Below are 27,676 nucleotides of genomic sequence, written 5' to 3' on the forward strand. Positions count from 1 at the left end.
CAACCTGTGCATGCCCCTTAGCGCCCCTGTGCCATCCATGGCTTGCCTCACAGTGCAAGCAGTCCCCTCCCACCCATCTGCACATGCAAACTCCTCCTGAGCCAGTCGTGATTGTTAGGGCATCCTGGTTAATTTGCATATTACCTCTTTATAAAATTTGATGTTTGTACCTTTTTAAAATTTCTTTTTAAAGTATAGGTAATATACAATCATATATTATTTTCACATGAATAATAGAGTTATTTAACACTAGAGGCCTGGTGCATGAAATTTGTAGATGGGGGGGTCGGGGGGCAGTTTAATGGTGTCCCTCAGTCCAGCCTGCACTCTCTCCAATCTGGGACCCCTGGAGGGATATCCGACTGCCCTTTTAGGGATGTCCCACTGGGATTGGGCCTAAACTGGCAGTCGGACATCCCTCTCACAATCCAGGACTGCTGGCTCCCAACTGCTCACCTGCCTGCCTTCCTGATTGCTCCTAACCACTTCTGCCTGCCAGCCTGATCACCCCATAACCACTCCCATGCCAGCCTGATTGATGTCTAACTGCTCCCCTGCCAGCCTGTTTGCTCCCAACTTCCCTCCTCTGCCTGCCTGGTCACCCATAACTGCCCTCCCCTGCAGGCCTGGTCCCCCTCAACTTCCCTCCCCTGCTGGCCAATCTTGTGTCCACATGGGGGCAGCCATCTTTGACCATGTGGGGGCAGCAATCTTGTGAGTTGGAATGATGGTCAATCTGCATATCACTCTTTTATTAGATAGGATAGAGGCCTGGTGTACAGGTGGGGGCTGGCTGGTTTGCCCCGAAGGGTATCCTGGATCAGGGTGGGGGTGCCCTTGGGGCATGAGGAGGCCTGATCAAGGGGCTTATGGTGGTTTTCAGATCAGCCACGCCCTCTGGTGACCCAAGCAGAGGCCCTGGTATCTGGAATTTATTTACCTTCTACAATTGAAACTTTGTAGCCTGGAGCGGAGCCAAGCTTCCTGCTTGTTCCATGGCCTGCAGCCATTTCTGTTGGATTTGTTTACCTTTTATAATTGAAACTTTGTAGCCCTGAGTGGAGGCCTGTGCTGGCCAGGGTGTGCAGAAAGCTTGGCTTCTGCTGACATGTACACATAAGGAACTATTTGTCATTGAAATTGGGTCTCAAAAGAACTGGTGGCCCAGAAAGAAGCTCACTACAGACTGATTCATGTGCCTTTCAGCATAACAATTATTGCTTGTCTCATTTTTGATTCTTATAAGTGTATTTCCAGTATGACATGATCTCACTCATGTAGGGGAAATGATGAACAATATAGACTGATGAATAAGAACAGACCCAGAGACAAGGAGCCATGGGTCAGACTGTAGGACCTCAAAGGGAGGGTGGGGATAAAAGGGAGAGATCAACCAAATGACTTAAGTGCACACATATGAGCCTAACCAGTGGTCAAGGACAATATTGGGGTGGGGGCATAAGTGGGGGGGTAATTGGAATGGGGGGTTGAGGACAAATATGTGATACCTTAATCAATAAAGAAATTAATTAAAAAAACATATCTATCAACAAGAAAATCTAAAAATCAAGTCAATAAAAATATGATGAACAGAAAACAAAAAAAAGAAAGAAAGTTTGGCCTCTTCTATTGCCTGGGAAACCCACGCCTCCATCCTGCTTTTTGTGGCTGTAGCCATCTTGATTGGGGTTAATGTGCATACTTGCTCTGATTGGCTGGTGGGCGTGGCTGGTGGGCATGGCTTGTGGGTGTAGTGGAGTGATGGTTAATTTGAATATTACTCTTTTATTAGGTAGGATTTTTATACCTTATAATATGATCACCACACTAATTCTAGTAATCATCTTTCCCCTTTGACTCCTTTTACGCATCTCCCATCCCCATCTCTGGCAACCATTCTTTTTTTAAAAAAATTAAATGTTTTTTGTTGGAAGTATTACTTATGTCCCCTTTTTATTCCCATTGACCTCATCTAGCCCACCCCCATCTCCCACCCCAGGCCTTCACCACCCTATTGTCTGTGTCCATGGGTTATGCATATATGCATATGAGTTCTTTGGTTCATCTCTTCCCACCCACCCACCCCCACCTTCCCTCTGAGATTCAGTTTCATGCTGCTATGTTTCTGGATCTATTTTGTTCATCAGTTTATTGTGTTCATTAGATTCCACATATAAGTGAGATTATGTGATACTGTCTTTCTCTGCCTGGCTTATTTCTCTTAGCATAATACTCTCCAGGTCCCCCCATGTTATCTCAATGGGGAAGATATCCTTCTTTTTTACAGCTGCATATTATTCAAAGTGTAAATGTACCATAGCTTTTTAATCTACTCATCTACTCAAAATGGATAAAATGTAAGTCAAAATCATAAAAATCCTAGAAGAAACCATAGCAGCAAATATCAGACATCTCTTGTAGCAATATGTTTGTAGATATCCCTCCAGGACTTCAGCTGCTGTCTGTGGGAGTCTGGCCAGCCCTTTCACGCTTCTGCACTTCCTACAAATCTCTATGTGGTCTCCACTTTCCATTCCTGGTTATCAGGGTTCTCTCCAGCTAGTCCTCAGTTTATTTTTCAGGGTCATTCTTCTGTATTTATTTGTGTTTACAGTTTGGTCGTGGGACTATGTCAGTTTACCATCTACTTACTCTGCCGTCATTTTGGAGTATCCCTCTCCAAGGATTTTAGATCCAAGCCCAGAGATTTCTTTTTAGATAATACCTCATTCCATGTGCTGCCATTAAAAAATTTTTATTGTGGAAATTGTTTAAAGAGAATTTAAAAAAAGAGATATGCAGTTCCCTGCCAGGGCCAGCCTGACAGGTGAACCGGGCTGAGGTAGGGAGGTGGGGATAAAGAATAGAAAGACAAGAAAGCAGGATCTGGAGGCCTACAAGCCATTGACAGACTGCAGCAGCTTTATTAACTGCATAATGCCTTTTATACACAAACACTGAATGGGAGGTCAATCAAGAGGAATGCATTCTTTGTTCCTCTTAATCTCAAAGGGAGAGATAGAGCAGAAAGGCAAATTCTCGGTACAGCAAATCTCAGTAAATACAGACTTCTGATAAGGCATGAAAGGTTGCTCTCATTCTACTGATAATTGGAAATTGCCATCCAAACAAGTCTGGGAACATTGTGTGGGTAGGAGACTGAATCTTATCAGTCCCTTATGGCGCAAGGTCTCTGTCAGCTTACACCTGGTCTCCAACAGATCCCTCTTCTCTATATTTCAAGCGGAGTTCATGTAGTCCTATTTGCAGGGATCGGATGCTAGATCCGGTGGTTTGGATGCAGACTGGAAGTAAACAGACTATAGAGAGAGCAAGGATAACAACAATTAACAGAGACCAAATGAAAGACTGTAACCCATGAAAGGACATACGGCTTTGAATTTCATTAAAAATATTCTGTGCTACTTTGCTAGAAGGCAACAGAGCAGAGCCAGCATCATTAATAGCTTGAATCTATCCATGTAATCTACTGACATCCAAAGTAAAATTATTCTGATCCCAAACTCCTAACAGGTGGTTGCAAACTCAATCCCAATGCCAATTAGTACCATTATATATCTTAGGGGTGACACAAATCCAATTAAACTCAGCATGACACTGAAGGGAAGAACGCACTTTTAAGCTGTGCATTTGATCTCCTATAAGGAGCACAGCTTCTTCTAATGTATTGAACCTTTGTTCTATTTTCTTATCTATGAGCTCTTGAGCTCTTAAGGCATCCAAAACGTTCTTTGCCAAGCCATCCACAAAATGAGCTGTGTGTATTTCTTGCGTTAAAGCTATGGCCGCAGTAGTGGCAGTAGCAAAGAGAGAGACTAGAGCAACGAGGCCAGCAATAAGGATTCCAATGAATCTCCTAGGGTGGCTTAGCAAATCATTCAGTTCTTTTAATACCTGGGAGCCTGTATCCCTGTACCAAGGTCCAATAATATTAACTGGGAGCATGACAAAGGAAGGTTGATGTAATACTACCACCTCATAAACTAAAGTTGTATCTAGATACACAGTTAGACAAATTGCAATGATTACCAGGAATTGTACACAAGTTGCCCTTATGTACAATATCTACAATTCCAATAAGGAGAACATAAGGAAGAGATACACAGGCAGTAAGACCCGTGATCACTGTAAGGTTATCATGATGCAAAGAAATGCTGCCCAGAGTGGCCATAAGCTTAAATATTTCTAGCTGTACTCTTCCGGGCTTGGTGGTAGCTCTTCAGCCTCCAGGGGTCTCTCTAACCTTAAAACTACTTGGGATAGGACCAATCAAGTAACTGAAAGGAATTGTTAATGGGAGTATGTACAACAGCCAACTCATGACGGCAATGCCTCCAAGGGGAATACTTTAGAAATGGCCTGTATTCACTATACAGACGTGGAGGCAACTTAGGTTGGACTCCCCGGGAGACAGGCCATATATAGTAAGGAACCATTCTCGTTGGATCCACCCCTCATACTCTTCAGGCTCTCCACCTATGCTAATGCCATGGATATACCTTGGTGAAGGTTCCATAGTAAGACCGTTATTCCAATATTTAATGGCTGTGAAACATATGGAACCCTGGTTGACCTTCCCTTATATCTATAATCTTCTACCCATTGAGGAGTAAGATAATCTGTGCTTGGGTGGCCCATGATATCTGTATCGTTAACAAAAAACGGGAACCCTGGGGTCATCCCAAGTAACGGCCCTGAGAAAAGGCAGATACCCTTGCGAGCTGCAGGAGTAAGCTGACGAGGGGAGAGTGGGTCGCTATCCCCACGAAGAATGTCAAATAAAGGTTTAAGGTCATTAGTAGTTATGCCCAAAATGGGCCTAATCCAGTTGACATCCCCTAAAAATTTTTGGAAATCATTTAAAGTCTCTAGCTTGTCTATTCTGAGTTAAATCTTTTGAGGATGAATTTTTCTTCCCTCTATGATATGACCAAGATATATTAAGGGTCTTGTCTTTGAACCTTTTCATGTGCAATAATTAATCCAGATTTAAGAACAGCCTGTTGTAAGTCATCATACACTTGTTCTAATTGACATTCTGTATAGTGAGCTAAAAGAATGTCATCCATATAGTGTATGATATAAGCCCATGGGTGTTTCTCTAGAACTCCTCGAATTAACTAACAAACTTTTGACACAGGGTAGGACTATTAGCCATTCCCTGAGGCAATACCTTCCAATAATAGTGGCACATAGGTTCCTGAAAATTAGTAGATGGGACACTGAATGCAAATTGTTTGCAATCAGAGGGGTCTAGAGGAATAGTAAAGAAACAATCCTTTAAATTTAGTACCAATAGCTTTATCCTATTAGGGATTGCTACAGAGGAAGGGAGACCAGGCTGTAAAGGTCCCATAATCTCCATAGTCTTGTTTATTGCCCTTAGATCTTGTAAAAGGCACCAGTTTCCTGATTTCTTTTTTATGATAAAAATAGGAGTATTCCAAGGACTGGTAATCTCTTCTATATGCCCTAACCGGAGTTGTTCCTGTACCAACTCATGAGCAGCTTGGATTTTTTTCTTTGGAAAGGGGTCACTGCTCTATTCACACAGGATCATCTGACTTTCAAGATATCTTGCCAGCTGTGTAGATAACAGGAGAAACAATGACCCCCTAACCCTAAAAATTTTCCTGAGCTGGTGGTAAACCAGGGCAGACAGAATGTCTCATCCCCATAAATTCACAGAGATCCCTGGCAAGACATATGCCCGAAACAACCTAGAGTGACTTTCATTGTCTTGCCACTTTAATATTTGTGAATTCTGTAAAGGAGAGTTGATCTGACATATTTATATTGCTTGAAGTTGTGTCATAGCTTCTTTATAGGGCCACTGTTTAGGCCAGTGAGCTATGCTTATGACAGAAATATTTGCTCCTGTATCTAAAAATCACTGTAAATCTTTTCACTTGTATAAGTAAAGTTCTTTCAGGTCTTATATGAGAAATGGCTTGTACCCGATATGCCTTGTCTGAGGAGCCAAAACCCTGCCCCTCCCCCAGACCCCAAGACTGTGTGGAAAGTTGATTGCCTGTGGCAGGCAGTGGGAGCAAAAATCAACTGAGCAATTTTTATGACTAAGATGATGGTGATGATAGCTCTGGGGGCAGAGGCCATACTTTTAATTTCCCCTTCATAATCTGCATCAGTTAATCCTGGAAAAACTTGTAACCCTTTCATAGTTAAGCTGCTTCTTCCTAGTAAAAGCTTAAACATCCCTTTAGGAGTAGGTCCATATACTCCTGTAGGGATAGCCTGTGGTCCCAACTCTGCAGTTAATACATATCATCCTGTGGATCCAAGCTCCAATCTGGCACTTGCAGGGGTTGCTCGGAATAATTCTCCTATCCGTTTTGCCCCCTGGGGCAGGCTGGGTGCTGTGCAGCCAGCTGGCCCAGAGATGGTGCAGGGACAGGAGGGTAAACAGATAATGCCCCAATTATTTGTCGGGGCTGGGCTGGCCCCTTCAGGATTTTCTGGACTGCTGTTGAGGCAAGGAATTTCCCTGGACATCTACCTTGGATCTACACTTATTTGCCCAATGTCTAACTCTTTTACATTTTGGGCATAGTCCAGGTTGTTTAGGACCTCTGCTATAATATTTCCTTTATTAATCGCTTTGTTAGAGGGACACTGCCTTGCCATGTGTCCTGTCCCTCCACAAGTGAAACACTTGTGTGTTTGACTTTTCCTTTGCTAAACTATTGCTGAAGAATTTCTTCAATGGTGGTTCCCTTCAATGTGGCTGCAATGGCAACTCCTTGCATATATGAGGGGCCAATGTCTGCGCAAATTCGGATATAATCTGAGAGAGTCCCCTTTTTTTTGTTTTTTTTGATAGGGCTGCAATGCAGCTTGACAGGCAGGATTGGCATTTTCATACACCAACTTTTTGACTATTAACATGCCAGCCTCTCCATCCACCACTATTTGGCCAACAGCCTGTAATAGCTGAGAGACAAAATCCTGATACTTTTCATCTGGCCCTTGAATAATCTTTGAGAGTTCCTCTGTTTTCTGACCAGAGGTGGGCAACTTTTACCAGGCTCTGGTCCCAGCTCCATTAATTTTTCCCATAAGATTCCTGGGTTATTGACTTTGATTATGGGTATCAGTATAGGCTTTCTCTCCTATCAGCATTTCATAAGAAATATTAATCTGGGCAGCTGGATTATGAGCAGCTTGTTCCTTAGCCTTTTCACTATATTCTGATTTCCACAAGAGATAATCCCCTCCTGATAAACAAGCCTTGGCAATAGCTCTCCAATCATTGGGTGGGAGAGCCTCTGAGGCTATAGTTTCTAAGATGGTTAAAGTATAAGGGGAAGTGGGCCCATACTGAGCACAGGCTGTTTTTAACTCCTTCGGGGTTTTAAAAGGAAGTGGGTCATAAGTATGCTCACGCTATCCCGAATTAGGGTTTACCCATTCCATAATGGGGAAGGCATGAATGCCCAATTCCTCACCACTTTTTTGTGCCTCCTGTAGAGCTATCTGGAGAGGGGAAAGTGGAACTGGTGCTGCACAAGGCAGCGGAGAATGGTGGGGACTGGCCCATAATATCTCTTCTTGCCAAGAAGCTTTAATGCTTCTAAAAAGTGTTCTAATACATCTTCTATATCACTACCCTCTTCAGTTCTGGCAGAAAAATATTCTTCCTCCTCTTTTGCCTGAACAACATACATATCATCATGATAATGGGCAGCAGCTTCCTCAAGATCCTCCTCATCTTGGGGATTTAACTTATCTTCAAAATTTACATTATTTCTTTTTAATATACTGTCTTTTTTAGACCCCTTTTTTGTGCCATCACACTCCTTCTCTTTTTTTCCTAGCTTAAGAGATGGTTGATTATGGTCACACTTGGGATCTAAACAATCCCGTACCAAATTCCATAAGGAAAATGCATCAATTGGGGTCTTAATTGGCCCAAGGGCTTTATAATAATTGTGCATTCGTTCTCCAACTTTCTGCCATGTTTCTAAGTTAATGGTCCCTTCCTCAGGAAACCAAGGGCAGATCTCCTGAATGAATTTCAAAAATTTTCTACCTGCTTGTCACTAACCTTAGTTCCTTTACTGTTGAGCATAGACTTTAACATTTGCCTATAAAGGGTATTTTCCCTAGACTCTAGCTGTCCCATGCTTTACTCCCAACTATCAAAAAATTGCTCCTCCCTTACTTTAATATTCAGAGTGTACTCTTTATCTGGAGGAGTTCCTCTCTATCTGCTTCCCAAGGCCTCAGGTTCGGGTGTCAATTGCCAGGGCCAGCCAGACAGGTGAACCAGGCTGAGGTAGGGAGGTGGGAATTAAGAAAAGAAAGACAAGACAGCTTTATTAACTGCATAATGCCTTTTATACACAAACACTGAATGGGATGTCCGTCAAGAGGAATGCACTCTTTGTTCCTCTTAATCTCTAAGGGAGAGATAGAGCAGAAAGGCAAATTCTCGGTACAGCAAATCTCAGTAAATAGTTACAGACTAATAATGGGAAATTGCCATCCAAACAAGTCTGGGAAATCTGTGTGGGTAGGGGACTGAATCTTATCAGTCCCTTAGGGTGCAAGGACTCTGTCAGCTTACACCCGGTCTCCAACAGTTCCCCTCTACATAAAGCTACATTGGAAATCTTTGAGTTCACATCCCATGGCAGGAACTAGCATGTCAACACCTCTGGGTAGAGATAGTGATTACAAGAGATGCTCAATGTCTTAGGTATTTAAGAGTTGGTCAGTAATTTCCTGGAGATTACGCATCATTCTTACAGGTAAAAACTCAGATTCTTGAGGATTATTAAGAAAACTCCTATTTCACTTAGCTTCTCATGATCTATCGATGGCACTGTAGTCACTAATTCAGAACTTTGCCCTTTGAGAGATGAGGGAATTCAGTAAGGAAAGGAGGTGGGCATAGACATATGGGGGGCAAGTATGGAGTGGCCCTGTGGCCATCTCCCAGCCATGCTCAATACATTTCCATCCAAATCTTCCCACATGTTCACTTTGCTAGACCCATCCCACACCTTCCTGGGGGAGGATCCAAATATGAAGTTTCCCTTCAATCACATGAGGGTGGTTTCCTGGCACTCCCACAGGCTTTCTCTATATTTCTTTTTGGGATCGCTTGAGAATAAGTTAAATGGGGCCAAAGTATGTTATTTTATGCAGTTGGTATTATGAGCTACTAGAGAGATGAGGAAGGTCTGACTTCTACAGGCAGGTATCACTTTATATGATAATTTATTTTAATTTTTTATTATATTGTTGGTTTTAAATTATTGGTGAACTTTATTCTGTGTCAGATGGGCTCTTTTTTAGATTGTAAGTCCTATGTAATCTCAGTTATTCTTTTCAGATTATGATAGCAGCTCAATTTGGAGAGTTTCAGCCTGTATATTTCTAAAGAAGTGGACTTGGCTCCAGTGTGGGTCTCTCCTGCCCATGGCAGCAATCTGTGAACATTGACCATAAGTTACCTCATCAGTTTTCTTTTCCAGTGCCAGTTCATCATTTTCAGACATTCCCTCTGAGACTGTGTAGTGTAGGACTGATGGGTCCTTTTATTTCACTTGTAGAATAATTTATACCATAGCTTTAATATAAATCTGCATATTATAAACAGCAGTGTCTAGTTAGTGATGTTCTGTTTAATCTCCAAGTATGCTGCTGTTGCCCTGACTGGTTTGGCTCAGTGGATAGAGTGTTGGCCCGCGGACTGAAGGGTCCCGGGTTCGATTGCAGTCAATGGCATGTACCTTGGTTGTGGCACGTCCCCAATAGGTGTGCAGAAGGCAGCTAATCGATGTTTCTCTCTCATCGATGTTTCTAACTCTGTCCCTCTCCTTTCCTCTCTGTAAAAAAATCAATAAAATATATTTTAAAATATGCTGCTATTTACCCATGATTGCACTGAATACACATATAGAATTTCAGAATTAATCAGTGCTCCTTGTTAGAATTAATTTGCCAGAGGAGTTCTTCTAATGGACCTGGTAGAATTCCATGGGTTCCATAGCAATACTGCACCAGAGTTTAAGGTCACATAAAAGATGAGTCCCATATCTAAAAAGACCTTGTCTTGTGTAGCCACTTTACAGTGACAATCTAAACTTATGTTCCTTAGAGATAGGCAGATCTCTCACCTTTATAGGCACTTTGAGCATAAAAACTCCTATCCACTCTCTTTCATTCAAAACTTTAGTGTTGTATTCGTTTTATGCTCATCTTTTCCTCCTCTGCTCCTCCAGCTTCTGCTAAAGCTTAACTTTATGATTGTGGAGTAAGAAGAGACAAGATTTGCTTTGTCCCTTGCCCCTCCCATTTCTCTTCTCTGGTATTTTGAGAACCTGGCGGGGGGGGGGGAGAGAGAAAGGGGACAGATGTATTTTACTTAATTGGTATTATGGTAGTAGCATCATCTGGGTTGTAATTAATTATTTGGTGGGCTTAATTATAAGTTGGGTGGGAGGTACACTATGTTCAAGGAGTGCTAGAAGAAACCTCCCCACAACATAGTTCCAGTGGGGGGCAAGTATGGGGTGGTCCTCTTTTGCCTTATTCCTCAGCAGGCTCCTATCCTGATATGCACACCTCACTTCCTTGCTTTGGGGGCCCTTTGCCTGGCAAACAGCTTTGTGGGGCAAAGTATCAGAGACAGGGCTCAAGCTTTCCACAGTACCCACCTCACTTTAATCCTTGGAAAGTGTCTGTTTTAGTGTTGACCCCATTCTCTACCTCACTTTTCCTCAAATGCACCCTGCCCTTCATATGGACACAGGGGTCGGGAGTGAGGCACATCAGCCAGTCTACTACTTAAGTGGATGTCCACTCAGGGAATAAAATGGCAGTACCCTACATATGACTTTATTGTAGCTCCCTCAGTAGTTCAAAGTTTTCGGGATAAACAGTAACTTTGAGTTTATGAAAGTGCGACAAGCCAACCTAGCATGTGCATTAGTGATCCTAGTGGCCCTAATAGCTACTTTGTTGATGCTTTGGGATGCTTGACTACTTGATGGGCAGCACTATCATTGTTAGAAATGCTCGTATTATCCAGCAGTGAGCTGCAGTTAGTCGGTAGGATTGATGTGAATAAACTTTCGCGTTCAATATGGGATCTGAGTAGGATCTTAGATCAGCAACTTTGCTTGGTAATTGTTTAATGCATCTATTATTTTGAATGAAATAGTGATGTCACATGTTTCCCATAGCATACTAAGAGGGGGATTAGATAGGGATTCAGAGAACAGGTATTTGTTTACCTGTTAACCCAAGGAATTACATTTCTTAGTCTAATACACTAAACCTCTGCCTCCAGAAAAAGGAATAGAAGGAAGAAAAAAGTCAGAAACCACCCATACTAGGAGGAGGCTGAAGTGTTGTTAAATGAAAATGCCCATTTTTCCTTTAGAAATGTTTTCTATCATTGCACATTTGTAGACTACTGGGACAAACATTAATAGTAAAAAAAAAAAAAAGTATCTACTTTGATAAATATATTCAGGTAAGTGAATGGCAAAACCTAATAAATATTGCAGGATTTCATAGGTTCTCTGATCTTTTATTCACATTTTAACTTCTCTGAGATACATCACTATTATGGATTAGTTGGAAGCATATTTTTTTCTTCCCCTTTTTATTGTATAAATCAGTATGCTATTCATTCTGTGGTATATTGTATAAAATACAGCAATCACTCACCACCCCTACCTACTCCTCAGAGATTCCTATCTGGGACCACTACTTTAAATCAGTTTCTGTTACAGTGGGGAGCTGCTGATTCCTTTAATATTGGAGGTTGTCACTGGTTCTTTCCCCCAGTGGTAGGGCACCTCCACAGCAAAGCTTTTTTTTTCTTTCTTTTAAAAAAAATATATTTTTTATTGATTCTGTACAGAGAGGAAGGGAGAGAGATAGAGAGCTAGAAACATCGATGAGAGAGAATCATCCATCAGCCACCTCCTGCACACCCCCCACCGGGGATATGCCCACAACCAAGGCACATGCCCTTGACCGGAATCGAACCCGGGTCCCTTCAGTCCCCAAGCCGACGCTCCATCCATTGAGCCAAACCAGTTTTGGCGAGAGCAAAGCTTCTGACTGTGAATAGCTCTTATGGTTGGAGTATTTATTGGTAACTAATATAAATAAGATTCAGTTTAGCCACTTCCACAGTAAAATAAAATCAGTGGCAAAGGAAATTGGAACTTTGTGACAGTCAGCCCTAGGTCTTGGATGCCATCAATCTGAAATGGGATTCATTTTCCCATTACACATACAGCAACCAGCAGAGTGAAGAAGTCTCTGCCTTTTCTTAAATTGTATGTTCTAGAGGGTCACACTAATGCCCTAATAACATAATTCTAATAACATAAAATAGTATTATTATTTGAATGTAAAGATATTATATCATTCCCAAAGCTAACATTTGATACCAATAATTGCTTATAATGAATAGACTAAAGGCTGATTCTTCATTTCATTGTAGAAGAAAGACTGATGGGATAGGCTGCAATCATTTAACTTATAGGGTTCAGAAAAACCAAACAGGTCAAGCTCTTCATTTCAAAAATAACAGCCCCAGAGAAAATTTTCTTTTGCTCATTTTCCCAAAGCAAGTTACTGATTGGTGCAGCAACAAATGAGATCCAGTCTCTTAATTCAGTGTTTTCCCTCCCTTCCTCTGCATTGAACACAGTTCCCTCTTAATTTAACTTGTGATGGTTATGCCAAAGTTTGTACAATAGATCAATTTATTTCTAGATTTCTTATGCTGGTTTTATTAGATTGTTAATAAAGGCATATCACAATATACTTATTCAATCCCAGATATGATTGAAATGAAAAATTGGTTGCTGGTACCCACCCACTCATCACTGTATTCTTTTTACTATTTTAAAATGCTTTAGAACAACAATTAGGACAAGCAGAGTAGGTGATTTCCTTTCCATCTTTAGACCAATATTGTGATTGTCAAGAAGACCAGTGATATGACTGACTTCCAAGTGGAATTGAAACTCCTGGTTTTGATTCCTAATCTAGTATTCAAGAGCATCATTCCATGTAGCTGACACACTTAGATATGACAGGATGTCTTGAAGAGAAGAAAACCTATTAGAATTTGTAATATAATTGTGCCAATTAGAAAAAAATATAGAGGTAGACTGAGATTTCTTGTTATTATCTGATAAGTGGCAATCTGAACTATTAGACACTTTTGAATTGGTTTGGTTTGCTGGTGAAATTATTTTCAAGAAAGCTATCTTTAAGTTAACTAAACTGATGAGGTTTACTATAATTCTACAGTAATGTCTGAAGAGATAGAGGAAAGAATTAGTTCTATAAAAAGTATTTTTTTAAAAATTCTTTACTGTTGAAAGTATTACATATGACTCAATTTTCCCCCATTGACCTCTCCCTACCCTCTCCTGACACCCAGCACAGGCCCTCACCCCCCTACTGTCTGTGTTCATTGGTTATGCTTATATGCATGTATACAAGTCCTTTGGTTGATCTCTTACCAACACCACCACCACCCAGTCCCCTGAGGTTTGGTGGTCTGTTTGATGCTTCCCTGTCTCTGGATCTATTTTTGTTCATCAGTTTATGTTGTTCATTATATTTCCTAAATGAGTGAAATCATATGATATTTATCTTTCTATGACTGGCTTATTTTGCTTAGCATAATGCTCTCCAGGTGAATCCAGGCAGTTGCAAATGATAAGAGTTCTTCCCTGCTGAGGCCGGTTTGTCTCAGCGGTAGAGCTCAGTCTGCAGACTGAAAGGTCCCAGGTTCTATTCCGGTCAAGGGCATGTACGTTGGTTGCGGGCACATCCCCAGTACGGGGTGTGCAAGAGGCAGCTGGCCGATGTTTCTCTCTCATCGACGTTTCTAGCTCTCTATCTCTCTTCCTTCCTCTCTGTAAAAAAAATCAATAAAATATATATATTTTTAAAAAGAGTTCTTTCCTTTTTATGGCTGTGTAGTATTCCATTTTATAGATGTACTACCATTTTTTAATCCACTATCTGATGATGGGCACTTGGTCTGTTTCCAAATCTTAAACTATTGTAAATTGTGCTGCTTTGAACATAGGGGTGCATATATTCTTTCTAATTGGTGCTTCTGATTTCTTTTTTTTTTTTTAAATATATTTTATTGATTTTGTACAGAGAGGAAGGGAGAGAGATAGAGAGCTAGAAACATCAATGAGAGAGAGTCATCGATCAGCTGCCTCTTGCACACCCCCTACTGGGGATATGCCCACAACCAAGGTACATGCCCTTGACCGGAATCGAACCCGGGACCCTTCAGTCCCCAAGCCGACGCTCTATCCATTGAGCCAAACCGGTCCCGGCTGGTGCTTCTGATTTCTTGAGATATATTCCTAAAAGTAAGATTTCTGGGTCAAAAGGAAGTTCCATTTCTTAATTTTTTGAGGAATCTTCATACTGTTTTCCACAGTGGCTGCACTAATCTTCACTCCCACCAGCCATGTATGAGGGTTCCTTTTTCTCCACATCCATTCCAGCACTTATCATTTGTTGATTTATCCATGATAGATGATAGCCAGTCTGAAAGGTGTGAGAGGGTACCTCATTGTCATTTTGATTTGTATATCTCTGATGATTAGTGACTTTGATAATTTTTTCATATATCTTTTGGCCTTCTGTATGTCCACTTTGGGAAAGTGTCTATTGAGGACCTCTTCTCATTTTCTTTATTAGATTGTTTATCTTCCTTTTGTTAAGTTATATAAGTTCCTTATAAATTTTGGAGATGAAATCCTTATCAGATGTAACATTGACAAATATGTTCTCCCATGCAGTGAGCTTTGTTGTTGTTTTTTTGATGTTTTTTTTTGTTTGTTTGTTTTTGTTTGTTTGTTTGTTTGTTTTTTGCTGTGAAGAAGCTTTTTATTTTGATATAGTCCTTTTTGTTTATTTTCTCCTTAGTTTCCATTGTCCTGAGAGATGTATCAGTAAAGATATTGCTATCATATATATATCTGATATTTTGCTGCCTGTGGATTCTTCTAAGATTTTTATGGTTTCCGAGCTTATGTTTAACTCTTTTGTCCATTTTGAGTTTATTTTAATGTATGGTGTAATTTGATGGTCTAGTTTCATTTTTTTTGCACCTATCTGTCTAATTTTCCCAGCACCATTTATTGAAGAGACTATCTTGCCGCCATTGTCAAATATTAATTGAGCATAATGTCTTAGGTCAAATTTCTGTGTTCTTTGTTCTGTTCCATTGGTCTATATGTCTGTTTTTAAGCTAGTACCAGACAGTTTTGAGACCAGTGGCTTTGCAATAAAGCTTGATATCTGGTATTATGATCCCTCTAACTTTGTTCTTATTTTTCATAATGGCTGCGGCTTTTGGGTGTCTTTTTTAAATTTCTTATAAATTTTTTAGGAGTTTGTTCTAGGTCTCTGAAATATGGCGTTGGTATTTTAATGGGGTTTGCTTTGAATCTATAGATTGCTTTGCGTAGTATGAATATTTTAATGATATTGATTCTACCAATCCATGAACATGGTATATTCTTCCATTTGTTTATGTCTTTATCTCTTTTTTTCAATAACCTGTTGTTTTACATCCTGTACAGGTCTTTTACCTCCTTAGTTAAGTTTATGCCTAGTGTTCTTAATATTTTTGTGGAAATGGTAAGTGGATTTATTTTATTTTTAGCTTCTCTTTCTATGAGTTCATTATTGGTACATAAAAATGCCATAGATTTCTGGGAGTTAATTTTGTATCCTGCTACATTGCCAAATTCGTTTCTTAAATCTAGGAGTTTTTTTGACAGAGTCTTTAGTGTTTTCTATGTACAATAGTATGTCATCTGTGAATAATGACAGTTTTACTTCTTCTTTTCCAAGTTGGAAGCTCTTTATTTCTTGTTCTTGTCTGATCGCAATGGCTAGTACTTCCAGATCTATGTCAAACAGGAGTGGTGAGAGTGGGCATCCCTGCCCTGTTCCTGTTCTTAGGGGAAATGGTTTTAGTTTTTTCCCATTTAGTATGATGTTGACTGTGGTTTTGTCATATATGGCTTTTATTATGTTGAAGTATGAACCTTCTATTCCCACCTTGCTGAAATTTTTATCAAAAATGGGTGTTGTACACAGGAGGGAGAAACCAAGATGGTAGCATAGGTAAACGCCTAACTGCAGCCTCACACAGCAATTTCAAATATACAACTAAAATATAAAGTGGACATCATCCAGAACTACAGGAAAGTTGACTGACTGGAAATTCTACAACTAGAAGGAAAGAGAAAACCAGAAGGAAAATCAGAGGAGCTGTAAAAGCCTAAGGTATGGAGACACGTGTGCATGTGGGGAGAGGACGGAGCTGGAGAGGAGGGGCGGCTGAGTGACTGGTTGGCGTTCCCTAGCGGGAAGGAGATAAAAGCTCTGGACTGTGCTGAGCCCCAATTCCGACTTCACTGAACCCCAGTTCTGGGAGAGACCCTGGGAACCCAGGCTCATACAGAGAGATTCTAAGCTGTAAGGCGGAAACTCAGGGGAGTGGCGTAAAGCAGAGCCCCGGAGTCGTGCACATTGTGCACAGAAGACATACTGTTAACTATGCTGTTGGATTGCCCTAGCGGGAAGGAGACAAAAGCTCCAAACTGTGCTGAGACCCAGTTCCAACTGATCTGAACCCCAGTTCTAGACCAGACCCTGGGGACCCAAGCTCATACGGAGGGAATCTGGGCTGTAAGGCGGAAACTCGGGATAGCGGTGAAAGACAGAGCCCCAAAGTCGCACACATTGTGCACAGAGGACGGACTGTTGACTGTGCCGCTGGATTGCCCTAGCGGGAAGGAGACAAAAGCTCCGGACTGCACTGACCCCCACTTCCAACTGCACTGAACCCCAGTTCTGGGCTCATTGTAGGAGAGACTAGACCGTCTGGTAGTGGGCGAAACTTGAGGGTACCTTTCTCTCAGAGGTGCTTGCAGCAAGTACCAAAGCAATGAGTACCAAAGGACGCTGAAGAACACTGAGACTCAGGAACCTCATAGGGTGGGGCTGACAGGAAGCCAAGGCTGTAGGCTCCACCCTGAAACCCTGCCCCACCCAAGCTGAGCACAGAGGCTTTTGAATAAGGCTGTCTTCCAGCATAGACACAGCTGATCCTCACAGCCAATTGGCCTGGAGGTCAGTTCCTTCCAGTGATACCAACAACAATTAAGACTTAACTACAAAAGGCTGTACACACAGTCCACAAAGGGGTGCACCAAGAGTGTCTACCTCAGATAACTGGGAGGCTGACCCACTGAACCATATAGGACATCTTAACACACAAAGCCACCCTACCAACTCAGGGAAGCAGCGAAAATGCTGAGACAAGGAAACAGATCACAAACAAAAGAAACGGAAGACCAAAAGCGACTGGATATAGAATTCAAAACCACAGTTATAAGGTTTTTCAAGAGTTTCCTAGAAAAGGCCGATAAAATGAACGAGACGAGGATATGAAAAGGTATCAATTGGAAATAAAGAATACATTGTGTGAAATAAACAAATATTGTACAGAGTCCTAAAGACAGAATGGAAGATCATAAGAATCAAGTCAAAGATTTGGAACACAAAGAGCCAAAGGACACTCCTCCACAGAAGCAGGAAGACAAGAGAATCCAGAAAGTTGAAGATAGTGTAAGAAACCTCTGGGACAACTTTAAGTGAACCAACATCAGAATTATGGAGGTCCCAGAAGATGAGAGAGAGCAAGATATCGAAAACATATTGAAAGAAATAGTGAAAGAAAACTTCCCCTACCTGGGGAAAGAAATAGACTTACAAGTCCAGGAAGCGCACAGAACCCCAAACAAAAGGAACCCAAAGAGGACCACACCAAGACACATCATAATTAAAATCCCAAGAGCAAAAGACAAAGAGAGAATATTAAAAGCAGCAAGAGCAAAGCAGGTAGTTACCTATAAAGGAGCACCCATATGATTGTCAGCTGATTTCTCAACAGAAACCATGCAGGCCAGACGGGAATGGCAAGAAATATTTAAGGTGATGAATAACAAGAACCTACAGCCAAATACTCTACCCAGCAAGGCCAGATAAAGAGCTTCACAAAAAAACAAAACAAAAAACAAACAAACAAACAAACAAAAAATAACAGCTAAAGGAGTTCATCACCGCCAAACCAGAATTATATGAATTGCTGAAGGGTTTTTTTCAGGAAGAGGAAGAAAATAAAGATAAAAATTATGAACAACAAATATCTAACTATCAACAAGTGAATCTATTGTAAAAACCAAGGTAATTAAAAAACCTGGTGAACAATAAAAAAAAAAAATGGGTGTTGGATTTTGTCAAATGCTTTTTCTGCATCAATTGATATGACTATGTGATTTTTATCTCTCAATTTGTTTATGTGATATATCACATTTATTGATTTGCAGATAGATATTGTACCATCCTTGCATCCCTGCGATTAATCCTACTTGGTCGTGGTGTATGATCTTTCTGATGTACTGCTGGAGCCAATTTGCTAGAATTTTGTTGAGGATTTTGGCATCTATGTTCATGAGGGATATTGGCCTGTAATTCTGTTTTATTGTGCTGTCTTTATCTGGTTTTGGTATTAGGGTGATGCTGGCTTCATAGAATAAGCTTGGAAGTGTTCCTTCCTCTTGCATTTTTTTGGAGGAGTAGGAGGATATGTTTTAGTTCTTCCTTGAATGTTTGGTAAAACTCCCCTGTGAAGCCATCTGGCCCCCAGCTTTTGTTTGCTGGAAGCTTTTTGATAACTGCTTCAATTTCTTCCATAGTTATTGCCCTATTGAGATTTTTAGATTCTTCCTGATTGAGTTTTGGAAGGCTGTATTTTTCTAGAAATATGTCCATTTCTTACAGTTTTTCCATTTGTTGCAATTAATTAAATAATTAGGGGAAGAAAAGAGCAAGAGAGGAGAGGAAAAAGAAGGAAAAAATTTGAGTACCAAAGAAAGAGAAACGAGAAGAAGCAGGAAAGAAGAATTTAGATATATGAGCAAGCCAACAAAGACTATAATAATAATAATACATCAATAAATCATATATAGAAGATCACTTTTTAAAAAGGGTTAAAATGAAAGGCAAGAGAAAAAATAAATTGGGGGAAAGAGAAGAAACATAGGATGAAAGTTAGAGAAGAGAAGAAGAAAAAGATTTTTAAAAAGAAATAAAATAACAATAAAATAAAAATAAATGTTTTAAAATTTAATTTTTCTTTTTCTTTATTGATTAAAGTCTTACATATGTTTCCTTTATCTACCATTGACCTCTTCCCAACCACTCCCACCCCACAGCACATGTCCTCACACCCCTAGTGTCTGTGTTAATTGGTTATGCTTATATGAATGCATACAAGTCCTTTGGTTGATGTCTTACCCACTTCCCCACTCTCCCCTGCCTTCCCTCTGAACTTTGACAGTCTGCTCAGTGCTTCTCTTTCTCTGGATCTGTTTTTGTTCATCAGTTTATGTTGTTTATTTTATTCCACAAACGAGTGAGATCATATAATATTTATCTTTCTCCAACTGGTTTATTTCACTTAGTATAATGCTCTCTATGTCCATCCATGCTGTTGAGAATGGTAAGAGTTCCTTCTTTTTCACAGTAGCGTAGTATTCTATTGATAGGTACTTATTTGACGCCATTTTTATTCTATACAAGCATAGTATTCTATTGTGTGGATGTACCACCATTTTTTAATCCACTCAACTGCTAATGTTCACTTGGTCTGTTTCCAAATCTTAGCTATTTTAAATTGTGCTGCTATAAACATAGGGGTGCATATATTCTTTCTGATTAGTGTTCCTGATTTCTTGGGATATATTCCTAGAAGTAGGATTACTGGGTTGAATGGAGTTCCATTTTTTAATTTTTTGAGGAAACTCCATAATGTTTTTCACAGTGGCTGCCCCCAGTATGCAGTCACACCAGCAGTGCATGGGGTTCCTTTTTCTCCACATTCTCACCATTCTTGCTGTTTGTTGATAATTGGCATTCTGACAGGTGTAAGAGGGTCCCTTATTGAAGTTTTGATTTGTATCTCTCTGATGATTAGTAACTTTTCAGCATTTTTTTCATGTCTCTTGGCCTTCTGTATATCCTCTTTCAAAAAGTATCTGTTTAGGTCCTTTACCCATTTTTTTATTTGATTCTTTACCTTCCTTCTGTTAATTTGTATGAATTCCCTGTAAATTTTGGAGATTAAACCCTTATCAGCGATAATATTTGTAAATATGTTCTCCCATGCAGTGGACTTTTTTTTTTTCTTCTTTTTTTTTTTTGGTGGTTTCTTTTGCTGTATAGAAGCTTTTTATTTTGATGAAGTCCCATTTGTTTAGTTCTCCTTATTTTCCATTGTACTAAGAGCTGTATCAGTAAAGATATTGCCATGACAAATGTCTGTATTTTGCTGTCTGTGGATTCCTCTAAGATTTTTATGATTTCCTGGCTTACAATTAAGTCCTTTATCCATTTTGAGGTTTTGTGTTTTTTGTTTTGTTTTGTTTTTTAGTGTATAGTGTAAGTTGGTGATCTAGTTTCAATTTTTGCATGCATCTGTCTAATTTTTCCAACACCATTTATTGAAGAGACTATCTTGACTCCAGTGTATGCTCTTGCCTCCTTTGTCAAATATTAATTTAGCATAATGGCTTGGGTTGGTTTCTGGCTTCTCTCTTCTGGTCCATTGGTCTATATGTCTGTTCTTGTGCCCGTATCAGGAAGTTTTGTAATATATTTCAGTGGCTTTGTAATATAGCTTGATATCTGGTATTCAGATCCCTCCTACTTTGTTCTTTCTCAGGACTGCTGCATCTATTGGGGTGTTTTATTTTTTATTGTGTATGAATTTTTGGAGAGTTTGTTCTAGATCTGTGAAATATTCCATTGGTATTTTAATGGAAATTATATTGAATCTATAGATTGCCTTGATAGTATAAACATTTCAATGATGTTGATTCTATAAATCCATGAACTCGGCATATTTTTCCATTTGTTTATTTCTTCCTTTATCTCTTTTTTTTAAAAATTTCCTGTAGTTTTCTGAATATAGATCTTTTATCTCCTTAGTTAAGTTTATTCCTATCTATCTTAATTTTTTTTGTTGCAATAGTAAGTGGGATTATTTTTAAAATTTCTCTTTCTGTAAGTTTATTATTGGTATATAAAAAAGCAATAGACTTCTGGCTGTTAGTTTTGTATCCTGCTACATTGCCAAATTCATTTATTAAGACTAGTAGGTTTTTAATGTAATCTTTAGAACTTTCTATGTACAATATTATGTCATCTGCAAATAATGACAGTTTACTTCTTTTCTAATTTGGATGCATTGTATTTCTTCTTCTTGTCTAATCGTTATGGCTAGCATATGCAATACTGTGTTAAACAGGAGTGGCGAGAGTGGGCATCCTTGTCTTGTTCCTGTTCTTAGGGGAAATGGTTTCAGTATTTGCCCATCAATAATGATCTACAATAATAAAAGCATAATATGCTAATTAGACCAGACAGCGGGGCCAAGGCAGAAGCAGTTAGAGTGATGAGGCAGGCAGGCTAGCAGTTAGGGGCATCAGCCAGCCAGGCAGAGTGGTTAGGGGTATCAGGCAGATAGGCAGACTGGTTAGGGGCATCAAGCAGGCAGGCAAATGGTTAGAGGTGATCAGGAAGGCAGGCAAGCAGTTAGGGGTGTCAAGCTGGCAGGCAGAGTGGTTAAGGGCATTAGACAGATAGGCAGAGTGGTTAGACACAGTTAGGCAGGCAGGCAGAGTGGTTAGGTGTGAAGAAGCAGGCAAGCAGAATGCTTAGGGGTGATCAGGCAGGCAGGCAGGGAGGTGAGTGGTTAAGAGCCAGCAGCCCTGGATCGCTAGAGTGTGTGGGCCAGGCTGAGGGACCCCTGCCTCCTGTGCATGAATTTTGTGCACTGGGACTCTAGTTGAGTATGATGTTGGCTGTAGGTTTATCATATAAGGCTTTTATTATGTTGATGATAAACATAATTATTATGATAAACATAATTTTATTATGTTTGCTGAGAGTTTTTATTAAGAAAGGGTATTGGATTTTTTCAAATACATTTTTATATCAATTGATATGTCTATGTGATTTTTATCTCTCAATTTGTTTATGTCACATGTGTCAAACACAAGGCCCGCGGGCCAAATCCAGCTCGCCAGGCCTTGCAATGTGGCCCGCACCGCGCTGTCATCACTGCACTCCGCTGTCAGTTTATGACATTGTCAGTTTATGACTGTTCAGTAAACCATTCGGCCCGCGATTTAGGCTGGATTTTAGATTTTGGCCCCTTCTCTGATTGAGTTCGACACCCCTAGTTTATGTGATGTATCCTGTTTATTGATTTGCATATATTGTACCAACCTTTCATCTCTGGAATAAATCCCACTTGCTCATGTTGTATGATCTTTCTAATGTAATGCTGGATCAGATTAAAAAGTGAAGTGTCGCCGAAACCAGTTTGGCTCAGTGCCGAAACCGGTTCGGCTCAGTGGATGGAGCATCGGCCTGCGGACTGAAAGGTCCCGGGTTCGATTCCGGTCAAGGGCATGTACCGTGGTTGCGGGCACATCCCCAGTGGGGAGTGTGTAAGAGGCAGCTGATTGATGATTCTCTCTCATCAATGTTTCTGGCTCTCTATCCCTCTCTCTTCATCTCTGTAAAATATCAATAAAATATATTTTTTTTAAAAAGTGAAGTGTCATTCACTTCACCCATGTTTTAATGCCCAATGAAGACTGATTTAGAACCCCATTCTTTTGTTCTGTCTGCCAATTCTGGGCTTCCTGTTAAATAGTTAGGTGCTGACCACTGTCAGGCACTGTCTTTGGCTTTTAGCACCTTGGTGAAGCTCAAAGCCATCCACTGCTCCTCTGCTTGTGTCTGTCTCCACAGGCTTTGGCTTCAAGCAGGAAGGGCCAATATGCCTGTTTTGCCTGTCTGCCAGCTGTCAATCATAATTGCTTAAGTGTCTGTTTCTGACAGGGTTTTAGGTGGGGGTGGTGCTGTTTCACTTTCCGGGAGTTAGATGGATGTTTTTTCCCTGACCTAGAACAACTACTCCATGAGTGGCTCAAAACATAACTCTGGCCTTTGATGTTAAGAGATCCTTGTATGGATACCAATGGGGTTGTCTGGAAACCTGGATTTTTTATCAGTGTAGTTCTGAGAATAATGGGGCTGACTGGCCCCTCTTCCAACCCAGTCACTGAGCTCTTTGGGGCTATTCAGAGCCTTTATTTCCTTTATATAGCTCAAAATGTAAGCAGTGTGTGGCAGGCTGTTTTGAGGCTACTGAGTGGGGCTGGCTCTTCAGGAGAGAAATGGTCACTTAGATTTGTAAGTGTCCTAAAGCCAGCAGCGTCCTGAGCACATCTCCCTGCCCTGCTTCCCTCTCAAGTCTATCCTCAGGAACTTGAAGCCTGTGCTTCTTCCTGCATTGCAGCCTTCTTGAGTGACTGTTTGGAATGGAAAAATGCTATGTTCTGGGTTTATCAATAAAAACAAAGACAAAACTCAAGCAAATCAACCATAAAACTGTGGGTTTCTATCCCTCTGGCACTGCACTGTTTGGGCTGCTTTTCAGGCTTCCTTTCAGGGTACAGCCTTTCACAGCTGTGGTCTTAGATCTCAATTCCCCAGCTGCCAGCAGCCCTATGGCCTTACCTTTTCTTAGTTGAGTTTTATGCCTGACCCCAAGGCATGCGGCTTTGGTGCAACACAGTTTCCTCCTCACCCTCTCAGCCTGGTGGCTGGCTGGCCCTCTCCAGTCCAGATCCTTGTTCCTACTGTCCTCTTCCCTTCCTTGTTGTAAATTGTTTCCTCGGCTGTGTTTAATTTGTTAATTCCGGGTTGATGTTCTCCGATTTAGTTGCTTTTCCAGTCTGGCTCCAGGACCAGTTGCATGACACATCTGCCTATTCAGCCACCATTTTCTCCCCTGCCTATAAAAAGTTTGAATGAAACTTCAATTATAGAGATTCATTGTTATTACTTAGATTACATTACAAAGATCCAGGTGCATATTAGAAACTGAAATGAGGTAAACTAATAAAAATAGTGATTCCCCATAAACTTGGACTTTATATTAGTGTTTTTTTTTCATCGAAACTGTTACATTCCACTTTGCTGTTTTCTCCATTTAAAAATATTAAAATTTAGGGCAAACTTTAGACAAAAAAGGTAAGTAATTACTAGGTGTTTCAGTATTCCTTGAAATACAAAAATATACTTTGTTCCAGCAGTGAACATTCTATTTGCTTTTTACTCTATCACATTTTGTATTATTTACATTATCCTAGAAATACTATGTTCTTTGCTATTTGATTATGGATTGCCCTACCACAAATATTCTTGGGGAGAAAAGAAAGTAATTTCTTAAATTACTATAGTCTAATTTGCTAATGAATAGAATTGTGGCAGACACTGTTGATTACTGATCTAAAAAGCATTTTACCCCCTTCTTGCTAAAAGAACTAAAATTTTGTAATAATATGCCCAGTTATAATATACCCAGTTGCTAGAGGTAAATCATTATTACTATATGCCCTAGCCAAATGGCTCAATTGGTTGGAGCATTGTCCCATAAACCAAAAGGCAATAGGTTAGATTCCCTCTGGGGGCACATACCCAGGTTGTGGTTCATTCCCTGTCTGGGCATGTGTGGGAGCCAACCAATCATTGTTTCTTTCATATCAGTCTCTCTCTCTCTCTCTCTCTCTCTCTCTCTCTCTCTCTCTCTCTCTCTCTCTTCCTCTCACTCCTTCTTTTCTTCCCTCCCCCATCCCTTCCTCTCTCTAAATCAATTAAAAATCATTAGTCTAGATCAGTTATGGCAATATTGTTCCATTTTCATGATCTGTAGTAATATCTTCTCATCATTGACAGTGATAGTTCTTATCTTCTCCCTTTATTTTTCAATTAGTATAGCTGGAGATTTATGTGGGCTTTTTAAAAATCTTAAATCTATGTTTGGTTTTATTTATATTGTCTATTTTTTTATTTTCTATTGTACTGAATTCTATTTTCTTTATTGTTTCCTGTCTTCTACTTAATTAAAGCCTGCCCCTCAGGCTGCAGTTATGGGTCTCTTTCACATAAAGACTTAGCACCTCAGTCTGTTGAGTTTTGCTGTGCCCTGGGGGTGGTAGCTGGTTAACATTTTTTTTTTCCTAATTGGTTACAGTCCTGTGGGACCTATGAGCATAAGCCCTATTGGCCATCAACTTCTGGATGATAGTTGAAAAAATCAGGGTGCCAGAGGAGGGTACTATACTAGCTCCTATCTGGGAGAGAGACCAGTGAGCTGAAAGAAGGCAGAGGGATTACACTGTTGTCCTCTATCCCTAGAACGTACTTTGCCAGGACCCAGTATGTGTGTTAAATTAAATGCCTGACCCTCAGGCTAAATCTTTTTTGTTTATTTGTTTTATTAATCCTCACTGGAGGACATTTTTTCATTGATTTTTAGAAAGAGTGAAAGGGAGGGGAAGACACACAGAGAGAGAAACATCCATGTGAAAGAGATACATTGATTGGTTGTCTCCTGCACTTGCCCCCACCAGCATAGTCTGCAACCCAGTACATGCCTGACATACTATTCACTGAGCAACATGGCATACGGCTCAGGCAAAATCTTTAAGGTAAGCAAGTAAACCTCTTTAAGGTAAGAAACATTTAAACCTATAAAGAATTTTTGTAAGTTTATTTGAGCCAAACTGTTGACAATTGCCGAAAAACAGAATCTCAACATATTGAGACAATGCTCTGGAGAACGGCAGTTTTTCACTTTTGTTTTATACATTACAATCAAAGGAGGAGACTTAAGTAGGTTACATGAAATCCATTGGTGATATTTTATGGAGGTGGGAGAAAGCAAAGCAGGAAATCTCTGAGATTGGATAAAAAGTATAAGTGATAGACACATGCTTTTTTAACTTAGGTGGGTACAGGATAGTTAACATTCAATAATTAATAAGATAACAATAACTATGAGGGAATTTGTTGTCTCCTTCCTGGTACATTGTGCCTCGATGGGTGTGAATAAAAGGAAGTTACAAGTTACCTGGCATTCCCAAGGTATGTTATCTAGATGCAAAAAGACAATAGTCTCAGTTAAGATGAAAGCTGATCTTTGTCAGGGAATATATCAGCCTAGGACACGACTACCCACCAGAGACTGCTTTTTAATAAGTGAAATAAGCCAAACAGTGAAAGAAAAATACCACATGATCTCATTCATTTGGAACTCATACAACTTAACAAAAGGAAGATAAACAACCCAATCAAAAAATGGGCAATGGACCTAAATAGATACTTTTCTAAAGAAGACAGAAGGAAGGCCAAGAGGCATATAAAATATACTCATTTATAATGAACAAAACGATAGAGAGGCAGAGAAGCATAGAACAGACTGTCAAATTACAGTGGGAAGGCTGGGGAGGGAGGAGAGGTAAGAGATCAACCGAAGGACTTGTATGCATTCATTTAAGCATAACCAATGGACTCAAAACATTGCGGGGGTGGGGAGGGAGTGAAAGCATGTGCTGGGAGGTAGGGGAGGCCGGGGGAAGGTCAATGGGGGTGAAAAAGGAGACGTACTATTTGCAATACTTTAAACAAACAAAAAGTTTAATTTCAGATCATCCTTTGTGGTTACTTTAGACTCTGAGTTTGCAAGGCCATCACACAGGCCTTCTTTGAGTTAGTCAGGTTAATGTGTGGCCCTTTTCATCCACATCTTTCACACAAAGTCTGGTTGCCTTTCAGTCAGCTTCTAGAGCTAAGCGAGTCTGCTCACATGAACAATTTAAGAAGCATTTCTTGCCGAAACCGGTTTGGCTCAATGGATAGAGCATTGGCCTGCGGACTAAAGGGTCCTAGGTTCGATTGCAGTCAAGGGCACGTACCTTGGTTGCAGGCACATCTCCTGTGGTGGTGGAGGGAGGATGTAAGAGGTGGCTGGTTGATGTTTCTCTCTCATTGCTGTTTCTAGCTCTCTATCCCTCTCCCTTCCTCTCTGTAAAAAATCAATAAAATATATTTTTTTTTAAAAGAAAGAAGCATTTCTCAGTTTGCTGTAGCCTTGTGGGCCTTCTGGAAGTAAGCCCCATTGGATTTCAAAGCTAGTTGGTTTAGGGCTTCATCTCTCCAGTACAGGTCTTAAAAGTTGGGGTGCCTGAAGTGGGGTTCAAATACTTTGCTCCGCAGGGAGAAGCTCATGGTTTTGAGTTCCTTTCTGATTATGACTCACTGAAGCAGGGTGTGGCTTTATGGTGAGAACTTGTCTCAGCCTCTTCTACCTGCTTAGATATGGTTTTTTTCCCCCCTTTAACCCAATGTGTAGGAGTAACTCAGGTAATTCTTATGTGTGTTGGGGGTTTTTTGTTTTTTGTTTTTCACAGAAATTTGTTCCATATGTAGCTATAGATTTGGTATGTCCATGGGAGTAGTTAAGTTCTGGATCATTGTATATTGCTGTCCTATACTAGAACCCTGAAAGAATGGATTTTTAGCAGTCAATTTTGAATACTAGTCATGGGGTAAATTTTGGGACTTGAGTTTCCTCCTACTGCCTCTTAAACCAGTATAGATATCAATTCCGCCTCAAGTAGGCTGA

General features: G+C 40.3%; 1 protein-coding gene and 1 long non-coding RNA gene across 4 annotated transcripts in view; one reads left to right on the top strand and one right to left on the bottom strand.

Moving 5' to 3' along the window:
- PRRG1 (proline rich and Gla domain 1) overlaps positions 1–27,676 on the top strand; it is a 211,276-nt gene that overhangs the window by 152,076 nt on the left and 31,524 nt on the right. The gene's annotated exons all lie outside the window — the stretch shown is intronic.
- Positions 2,740–27,592, bottom strand: LOC311615236. The gene is made up of 3 exons (XR_014793745.1): positions 26,967–27,592; positions 8,204–8,312; positions 2,740–3,320 (listed from the first exon to the last, which is right to left on the bottom strand). It is a non-coding gene; the product is annotated as an uncharacterized lncRNA (long non-coding RNA).

This window comes from Pipistrellus hanaki (assembly GCF_964339955.1).
Source record: "Pipistrellus hanaki genome assembly, chromosome: X".
NCBI lineage: Eukaryota > Metazoa > Chordata > Mammalia > Chiroptera > Vespertilionidae > Pipistrellus > Pipistrellus hanaki.